The sequence below is a fragment of the Mus pahari genome, chromosome 8, assembly GCF_900095145.1.
Source record: "Mus pahari chromosome 8, PAHARI_EIJ_v1.1, whole genome shotgun sequence".
NCBI classification, from domain to species: domain Eukaryota; kingdom Metazoa; phylum Chordata; class Mammalia; order Rodentia; family Muridae; genus Mus; species Mus pahari.
In genome coordinates, this window is record NC_034597.1 from 39945960 (window position 1) to 39955889 (window position 9930).

The following is a 9930-nucleotide window of genomic DNA, read 5'->3' on the forward strand; positions in this document are numbered from 1 at the left end:
GAAATAGGAAAGAAGAGAAGGGGGAAGCAAAAAAGGAAAGAAAGAAAGTGGAGAGGAGTGAGAAAGAAGGAAGGAAGCGGGGAAAGGAGGCAGGCAGGAAGGAAGAAAACGCTGCCAACTTTTGGTCAGTTTGATTATTGTGTTTGACTTCCTGGTAGATGTGTCCCCTACATCAAGAAGGGATTACCCTGTATCCACACATGCATGACTTTCATCTCTACCCCCCAAACATGCCTTGTATAGTGTAGTTTGGTGCCAGGTACATCCACCAGCAAGAACAGGAGTATGCTGGACCCCTCCTCATCCTTGCGTGTTCACCGGCATTCTCTGGGTGAGAAGCAGACCCAAGGGTGTTCCAATCACCGAAAGAACAATGGTCCAATCACAGTGCACCATCCAGATGCAATTGTCCAATCACGGTGCACAGTCCAGGTGCTTCCATCTGGATGTGTATGTGTGTTCTGCAGCATGATTAGCTGGATGTTGCATCTCACTGTTAATTCTTCAAAGACTTGTTTGCTCATCTAATGCAGGACAACTCAGCTGTCCTTAAGTTGGCCCTCAGCATTGGTTCAGTCTTAATATCCAGTCTCCTCGTTCCCCAGGGCTCTCAGCACTTCTGTACTCCAGAATTTCTGGGATGCCACCAAAGTTTCTCTATCCTTAGTAAAGAATAGTACCCTTTCACGTTGCGTCATTCAGAGGATTTGCTTTGTAAATAGGATAGTAGAGTGGGTGTCTTAGGGTTTCTATTGCTGCAATGAAACACCATGACCAAAAAAAAACAAGTTGAGGATGAAAGGGTTTACTTAGCTTACACATCCACATTGCTGTTCATCACCGAAGAAAGTTAGAACAAGAACTCAAACAGGACAGGAACCAATGTGGACAGGAGCTGATGCAGAGGCCATAGGCGGGCTCTCTATCTAGAACTAAAACACAAAACTCCAGATTCAAACAATGAGAGAAGCTGTACAACAACATCACCTGTGTCAGTTCCCATACCTGAAGCAAATGAGGATAGAAGAAATGACTAGGTTCTCCACACACACACTGTTGTGTGTGTGTGTGTGTGTGTGTGTGTGTGTGAACCTTTTGTTCATCAAAAGGATTTGATAGTCTATGCTCATCAAGACAGAAGCTCCCTTAAACTCATGAGGCCTCGTTTCCCATCTGTAACCATAAGAAATAACTTCCATTGTTCCCTTATCAGGATAGGCCATATGAGAAGCGTGGACAGGGGGAAGAGATGTAGTGTGAAGTAGAATGGAGACCCTAGACCCCAGAGTAGAACACCCCCACCCCAATATAGAATTCTTCCATTCTCAAAAGTTTTATCACTTGACTTTATGCTAAGCTTTAGCCACTGTACTGGCTGGCCAGTTTTGTGTCAACTTGACACAAGCTAGAATCATTAGAGAAGAATGAGCCTCAGTGGAGGAAATATCTCTATGAGATCCAGCTGTAACACATTTTCTCAGTTAGGGATTAATAGTGAAGAGTCCAGCCCATTGTGGGTGGTGCTATCCCTAGGCTGATGGTGCTGGGTTCTATAAGAAAGCAGATTGAGCAAGCCAGGGTGAGAAAGCCAGTAAGCAGCACCCTTCCATGGCCTCTCCATCAGCTGCATATGCCAGAAGAGTGCATCAGATCCCATTAATAGATGGTTGTGCACTTCCAAATGGTTGCTGGGAATTGAACTCAGGACCTCTGAAGAGCAGCCAGCCATCTTTCCAGCCTGATAAAATCAAACATACTTTAAAACAACTGCTGTAGTTTTTCAAAACACCAGAAATCCTAAATTTCATTAGTGAACCTACCTTCTGAAATGGAAACTCCCCAGGGCTGAAGAACAGTGGTATTTCAAGCCGTGTGCCCTGGGTAAGAGCACCAACAGGTCAAAGTCTGCTGCTTGGCTCAGCTTTCTGTTCCCTTCAACAGTCAGTAAGGAGAGCTGGAAGTCAAAAACGGGAGGTCGATAGCTCATGAACTGCCTGGGAGGAGGCCTTCGGGGAGCAGTGAGAGTGTCTTTGATCCCATGAGGTACTGACACAGGGACTGGCCCTGATCCTGAGTGACCGAGGTCAACTGTCACCCTGCGGGGTATGGAGTACAAAATGGAAGGAGGTATGCATTAAGTGGCAGCACTGAGTTGCTTCTTAAATAGCAAGCAAACTACATTTGTATTTGTTGCATATGTGTGTGTTTGTATGTGTGTGTACATGTTTGTATATGTATTCGTATGTGTCTACATGGTTGTGCATGTGCTTGCATGTGTTTACATGTTTGTATGTCTGCATATGTTTATATGTGTGGTTCTGTGTGTGTTTGTGTGCATGTATGTTTGTATGTGTGTGTATATGTATGTGCACATGCAACCGTGCTCATACAGAGGTCACAGACACTACCAGCAGGAGTTGGTTCTTTCCATTCTCCATGTGGGTCCTGGGAATCAAACACAGATACTCAGCTTGTTAGCAAGCATCACCATCTGCTGAGCCATCATCATCATCTGCTGAGCCATCTCACCAGCCCCACTAGGCTATGTCTAAGAACCACTTTGTCCACATGGGTAAACAGAACATGCACCTTTTAACAGCCCCTCAGCTCAGCCATGAGAGACAACAGCAGCAATGAATGAAGAAAACCACCAGGATTCTGGTCACGTGGGTGGAGAAGCTGAGTCAGACATGTCTTGAGTTTAGATAACAGAATGTTGGGAGTGTGTGTATCCATTATTTTCCCACATTTATAAGAATATGTATTGATTCTCTGTACAGCAGATCATACACATAACATGTTTAAATAGCGTAATATCTTTTACTTCTCTTTAAAGATTTATTTTTATTATTTTATCCGTACAAGTGTCTACCAGCATGCATGCATGTGCACCACTCATGTGCCTGGTACCCTTGGAAGCCAGAAGAGGGTGTCAAAGTCACATGATGGCAAACTGCCATGTCAGCGCTGGGAACTGAACCCAGACTCTCGGCAAGAGCAACAAGTGCTCTAACCACTGAGCCAGGTCCTCGGACCTCATTCGCTGCTCTTGAAATTAGGAGGAAACCAAGTAAGTTACATATTTGATGCCACTCAGAGTTTTAAGTCCTGGTATCCAGAAGGACATCTTGCTAACAATTAAATGAGTGTTTAATGTATGCCACACAAAAGCAGTGTGTTAGGATAATTCTGTACCTAGAGAGCTAAGAGAGCTGGGTACCATAGAGAGCTCAGCAGTTCCTATGGCAAATCTATGCACTGTCTTCTTGCTCCTCAAATAACACTGGAAAGTTTATTCTTTCAGGAGCACCATTGTACTAAAGGAGAAGGTTAAATGCTACAGCTAGCCTCTGTACCTGAGTTGGTAGCCGCCTTTCTTGTGCATCTGACACAACACCTAGCAAGCAGACCAACCTAGCTCACTGGTATTATGTGCAAAGTGAAGCCTCAAATCTACTCTTTCCCTGGGTGACCCTCCTAGTACACATGACACAAAGCAATGTTGCTCCATTGAGCTGCAGCCGTCTTTTCCCTAGGGAGGAAATGTGGCCATGGCTTCCCATCTTGGCTCCTTAACCCTAACTTTCCCAGTTGGTGGCCCCTCCCATCCATGTGTGCTCCCCGGCAACCCTGACAAGGATGCCCCTCAGTTACCTTTGAGTCCCTCCATTTCCACAAACAAACAAACAAATATTATTCACTCAAATTTCAAAGTCAATTTCTGTTGGTGAGACCAATGTCAATGTGAGCCTTTAAAATGTCTGCCTTGGGGGCAGGAGCTGTGGGCTGTAGAGGTTAATTGTCAGAAAGTTTAATTGTTACTGTGAACTCCAGCTTCCTCTGTGCTGGGCACACCGTGGGTGCTAATAGTGAGGAGATCTGACTACAACTCTGCTCCTCTCTCTTCATTAAGCTAATGGAACATTTTCCTCTCATTTTCTCCCCAGGGTAGCCGTAGGAGTACAACCTTATAATTGTCGCTCTTACTGTAATTGGAGGTGGTGGGAGTACCTATAATCTTATTGTCTTTTCTGTGCGGTTGTAGTTTATTTATGACCTATTGATAATTCCCAGCCAGCAGCAGAAAACTCAGTGCGTTCTGCATTAGCATTCCCTCCCAGGAGAGGGACTACTCAACAAAGACTATTATTAGCCAAAAAGAACACCTACTAGGGATGGCCCACCATACCAAATATAGACTTCCTTCCTGCAGAGATTGACCCTTCTAGGTATCATGGGTTGGTTGGGTTTTCTTTTTTTCACTAAAACTTCTAAAGCCTTAATGTGCACCCTTATTTAGAGGAGAAAGCTAAGCTTCATCGCCAACCATTTTGAGAGGCTCTCTATAGCTACTATACACCTGCCTCCAAGTGATGGGAGTTGTATTTAGCCATTAAGCATGTTGGAGAATTGTAAACAGCAAAAAAAAAAAAAAAAAAAAAAAAAAAGACCTAATACCAATATTCTGCAACTCAATCTACGAAATAGAAAGAAAAAAAAAAAAAAAAAAAAAAATCCGTCAGCCTCCACTCCCTGCCCTGGGCTGCTGCCCTGTGCTAAGTTCAGTTTGGAACCAGCAAGCCATTTCCCCAAAGAAGGATGCCCTTAGAACCAAACACAGTGCTGGGTGATGCAGTGAAGCACAAATGCTGGAATTTCAATGTTTCTTGATGAAAGAATCCATGTACCACCATTAACAAGCTGCAGCGGGCTTTTGTTTTGTTTTGTTTTCAAGGAGTTGAATATTTTCTAAAAACTTTCCCCAATCCATGTGTATTATATCTGGTTTATGTTAGGTGAAGACAGCTCATATGTTGAAAGATTTTTCTGGTGAAAGTAATTCCCATTTGTGTACCGCCTTTTAGTCTCGGACAAGAACATTTCTTCTGAGCTACTTACACAAAGCTCTGAGGTGTAAACCCTCCCTTGGTACCCAGGAGTCCGTACCATGGTGCTTCTTCCTCAGCCTGGATACGGATGAGGGATTCAACCTGGATACGGATGATGGGTAGTACGTGTTTTGGTTTTGTTGTGGGATCTCCTTGGAACCAGAAGTATTCCCACAGTGAGGAGAGCAGAAGAGAGGAGGTGTCACTGGCGGGCCAAGGCCAGAACAGCTCTCCAGAGGCTTCGGTGCTGGGTCAGGTTGGCATTCTCATTTTATACTCTAAAGCCACAAGGTGGGTTGGGGGATGGAGGGAAACAGGCAAGAGTTTAGAGACATTTGTCAGGGCGGTCAGCAGCAGGTTGTGAGGGACCATTGCGTCAGCCATTTCTCCAGGCCATTCTGTTTGAGGTAGCAAGTGACCTCCTGCTTAGCAAGCAGGCAGTGCAGGCAGTGCTTTAAGTAAAGCACTAAATAAATCCATAAATCTGTACCCAATTAACTGGCCTGTTCTACCTCATTCTACTTTATTTTTGTGACACTGTGATCAAATGCCTACCAGAAGTGACTTAAAAGGAGAAAGGTTCACTTGACTGACAGTTGCAGTCAGTCCATTAGGTGGGGAAGGTGTGGAAGACTGGCTTAGTCTGAGGTGGCAGGAGCTTATGGCATAGTTCACTTACCAACCAGGGAGCAAAGAAGCAAGTTGGAACCAGAGGCAGGTATAACCTTCAAAGGAATGCCCCTTGTGATCTAATTTTGACAGCCAGGCCCCACCTCACCTTCTACAGGATTGTAAAATAGTATAAGATGGGGAATTAGCATTTTAAACATGAGTCCATAGGGATGGTATACATGGTCAAACATTTGAAAATTTAAAACTAATAAGATATATGTTAACACTTATCAGGTGTCTAAGAATTCAGAAAGCACAATGCTAACAATCTTCATGAATATTTCATTTTATAACTCTGTGGTGGGTGGGATAATTGCCTCCCCCAAATGTCCATGTTCTAAAACCCACAACCTGTGAATATGGCAAGGACCTTCCAGGTGTTATGAAATTAGGAATCCTAACATGGAAAATCAACACTGGTGTCTGCTGAGGCCCTATTTCCTAGTGTGTTGACCTGAACTGGCTTTTCATTGAAACCTCATGTATGGTTTGGATCTGAAATATCTTCCAAAGGCTTATGTATTGAATTCAGGATTGGCCTTGGTGTGGCAGTGTTATAGGTGGTACTTTGAGGAAGTAATTAGATCCTGAGGGCTCTAATCTCATCAATAGATTCATCCTTAGATGGACTCAGAATTGCATTGACTTCTGGGAGTTAGTAGAGACTGTAGGAAATGGGGCCTAGCTGGAAAAAGCAGGAAGACATGGGCCCTCAGGCTGTGTCTTGTCTGTAGTCTGCCCTTGCTTCGAGGTTGCCGTGAAGTGAGAAACCTTTCTCTCTCTGTGCACTACGATGCTCTCTCTCCCTTACCGTGGTCCAGAAACAATGGTGCCAAGTGACCACAAACCACCAAGATCTCCTCCATTCTCCTCCCATAGTTGATTTTCTGTCATTTTGGCACAACAGCAAAAAAAAAACAACAAAAACAAACAAACAAAGAAACAAAAAAAACACCCTACCTCACATAACTAGAAGGAGAAAGAACTCTCTGGGCCCTTGTCTGAGGAAAATTACTTCCATTCATGGGGGTATGCCTTCATGGCCTCTGTACCTCCTAAAGTCCCCACCTCTCGATATTTCTACACGAGTCTGGGGAGGAACATCACCATCTTTCTATGGCAAATGCTAACATAGCTTCCAGCCATTTTGCAAAGCCAAACCGCCATCTTGGTGATGGGAAAAGGGATATTTAAAGGTGTCCAAATGGCTTGGTTCACCCTTCTGGCTCTGCCATACAAAGGGATGACTGTCTTTGAGTGTATCTGAATTATCTTTTGAAAAAAAAAAAATAAAGATTCTCTGCAGGCTCTGAAAAGGCTACAAAATGCATTGTTAGCTGTCCCTCTGAAGATCCACCCTTATGTCTTCAAGATCAGACAGATAACTTGTTAATAAACTTGGCTGAGTTTTTCATTTTCTAAAATTGTATTCAATTAGATCTAGGCGTGTAGTGTGGTGGGATCGAATGTGCCCAGCATGTAAGAGGCCCTGGGTTCCATCCAAGCACCAGAAAAACAAACCAAGGCAATAAACCCCACAAGGATGTTAATAGGTCAGCATGTCTGAAATCAGAGCTTTCTGTCTTATGCTTTCTTTTGACATCAATTTTCCTTTGTCTCCTCATTGTAGTCTAGACTCTCACACTAATTATGCCAAGAGGAATTAAACAGTGGCTTCAAAGAAGGGGTTTCATTGGTTTCTAGATCTATATAATACAACTTTTAGAGTCAAAAAAAAAAAAAAGATGTCATACTCTACTTTCAGTTTTCAAACCCAAATAAATAGACATCACAGACTTAGTGGGTGATCACTTAACATGTCTCTAGCATCTAGCAGTTCACTGTTTTCTCAACAGGTCTAGATTAGTAATCCCAGCACTTGGGAAGCAGAGGCAGGCAGATATCTGTGAGTTCAAGGCTAATCTGTTCTACAAATCAAGTTCCAGGATAGTCAGGGCTATACAGAGAAACCCTGTCTCGGGAAAAAATACAAAATAAAAATAAAAGCTGAGTACATGGATGTCAGGGATGTGGATGGCTCATTCAAAGTTGACATGCACTGTGGTTCTATAGAAGATGTGAATGTTTGCCCATCAGCCCTAGCTTTGGAGACTACCTTTCCCCTTCCTACACGGTGAAGGTTCAAACAGCCATCACATCTGCATGCGACCTATGCCTCTCCGCAGTCAGAGGGTGCTGCCCCTGACCACAGTTTGGATCATGGATCAGGGATGAGTTAAGCATGTGACCCCAGATGGTATAAGGATCTTCTTGAGACTTTACTGCTGAAAAAAGGATATTTTCTCTTCCTCTTCGGGGAGGCATAAGAACAATGTCAACCTATGATCCATTGGATCTAATGGCCATTTCTCCAGAGCCTCAGAGGACAGCCATGTGTGCCAAGACAGAATGCAGTCGAGAGCTGAGAATGAGTGATACAAATGGGCAGAGCACATGAAAACCCAAATGTCTTTAGCCTCGTCTTAATCAACTGGTCCTGAGCCTGGACTCTGAGTGTGGGTGCACACACACACACACACACACACACATATGCACACAAACTCAAATAAACAAACAAACAAACAACAACAACAAAACACTCTTGTAAATCCAGTTTCGTTTGATGTGGCTTTGTTATTAAAGTAGAATAGTTTTAAATTTAACTTTTCTTTAAAACAAACAAACAAACAAAACCCCTGCTATCCTAAGAAGAATGTATATAGCAAAAACGTTTTCTCCAGATTCCCCCCCCCGCCAAGTTCCCACCTCCCAGCTCATCTTTAACTTTTAAAAATGCAACCTTATAAAATAGTCTTCATGCACAGATAAACACATATAGAAGTGTATCTCTATGCCTTCCTGCTTTTACACGAAAGGTAGCATATTAAGCATATGACTCTTTCCCTTGATGGTTTTATAAACAGCGGACACTGTGCGTCCTCTCTCGCTAACAGCGGACACTGTGCGTCCTCTCTCGCTAACAGCGGACACTGTGCGTCCTCTCTCGCTAACAGCAGGAGCTTCTTCACGCCCTCATACAGCTACAGAGCACTACAGGATTTACTCTGACCCGAAGCCTGTAGCTGCAGGATCCGTTATGATCAGAAGTTTGGAAAAAACAGGGTGGCTTTGAGCAAGTGAGGCAACTCTGTATGAGAAAATAGTTTTGCCCCATGAAAATGATTAGTAGATCTAAATTAAGTTTTGCATCTATTGATGGTAGTGGGTTGTTTTGTTTTGTTTTGTTTTTAAGATAAGCTTCTACATAACCCAGACTGGCCATAACTACCTTACGCATTGGAAGACGACCTTAAGTGCCTGGTCTGCTCTCCTCCGCCTTCCACTTGCTGGGAGTACAGGCGCAGGCTACCTGTCCGTATCTTGATAAGTTAATACCAGCCAGAGGTAAATGTTACCTCTGAACAGCATTGACCACGACAGTTAAGAATGACCCAATACGATCTTTTTTTTTTTTTTTAATGTTTGTTTTATTTTAATGACTGATCCTGTGAGGCCACCGCCAAGCCACTATGTACAGACACGAGGGAAACTTTATTTCTTGGTCCCTTCCTCCTTGGACAGAGTCTTGAGGATCTCTTCCTTCTTGGCCTGGAGGCGCGCCTCCTGGCGCTTTGGTGCTTCTTTGGTCTTAGACCTGCGAACCTGAGCCTGCTCAGCCAGTAGCTTCTTGCGGGCCTTGTCTGCCTTCCGTTTGTGGATGTGCTCCATGAGAATCCGCTTGTTTTTTAATACATTCCCTTTGACCTTCAGCTACAGGCTGTGATACATATGGCGGTCAGTCTTCTCAGATTCCCGGTATCTCCTGAGAAGCCGGCGCAGGATCCTCATCCTTCTCACCCAGGTCACCTTCTCGGGCATCCGAGCGTTGGCAGTCGCCTTCCCTTCCGTCCGGCCAAGGTGTTTTTCCAGCAACGAGCCCAGAAATGGACAGACTCGGCTTCCGGATGATCAGTCCATCTTTAATTAGCTTTCTGATTTGCTGACGGGAGTTGGCATTGGTGACTTCATTGGTCTCATCAGGATCCAACCAGACCTTCTTTTTACCACAGCAGAGGACACTAAAGGCAAGCCTCTTCTGTAACCTAAGCCTACTCATGACTGCAGCCGCAGCCGCGAAAGAACTCCCAATAAGATCTTGAAATATAAGCCCAAGTCAAATACACTATAACTCAATCTGTGTTCACAAATATATCCTCCTTCATCTAAACAGTATAAAAAATTTCAGCTACTTCCCAATATTTAAAAATTTTAAACTAGGATTCCTCACCTTAGCGTTTTAATATCTCACCATATAATTTTATATTATTGTGCTTTTAGTTTTTCTTGACTGCTTGGGTTGTTTGTGTCA

At 43.7% G+C, this 9930-nt stretch overlaps 1 pseudogene; it reads right to left on the minus strand.

Annotated features, from left to right (window-relative positions):
* Positions 1–9113: 9113 nt before the first annotated feature.
* LOC110325791 lies at positions 9114–9678 on the minus strand (annotated as a pseudogene).
* Positions 9679–9930: the final 252 nt, after the last annotated feature.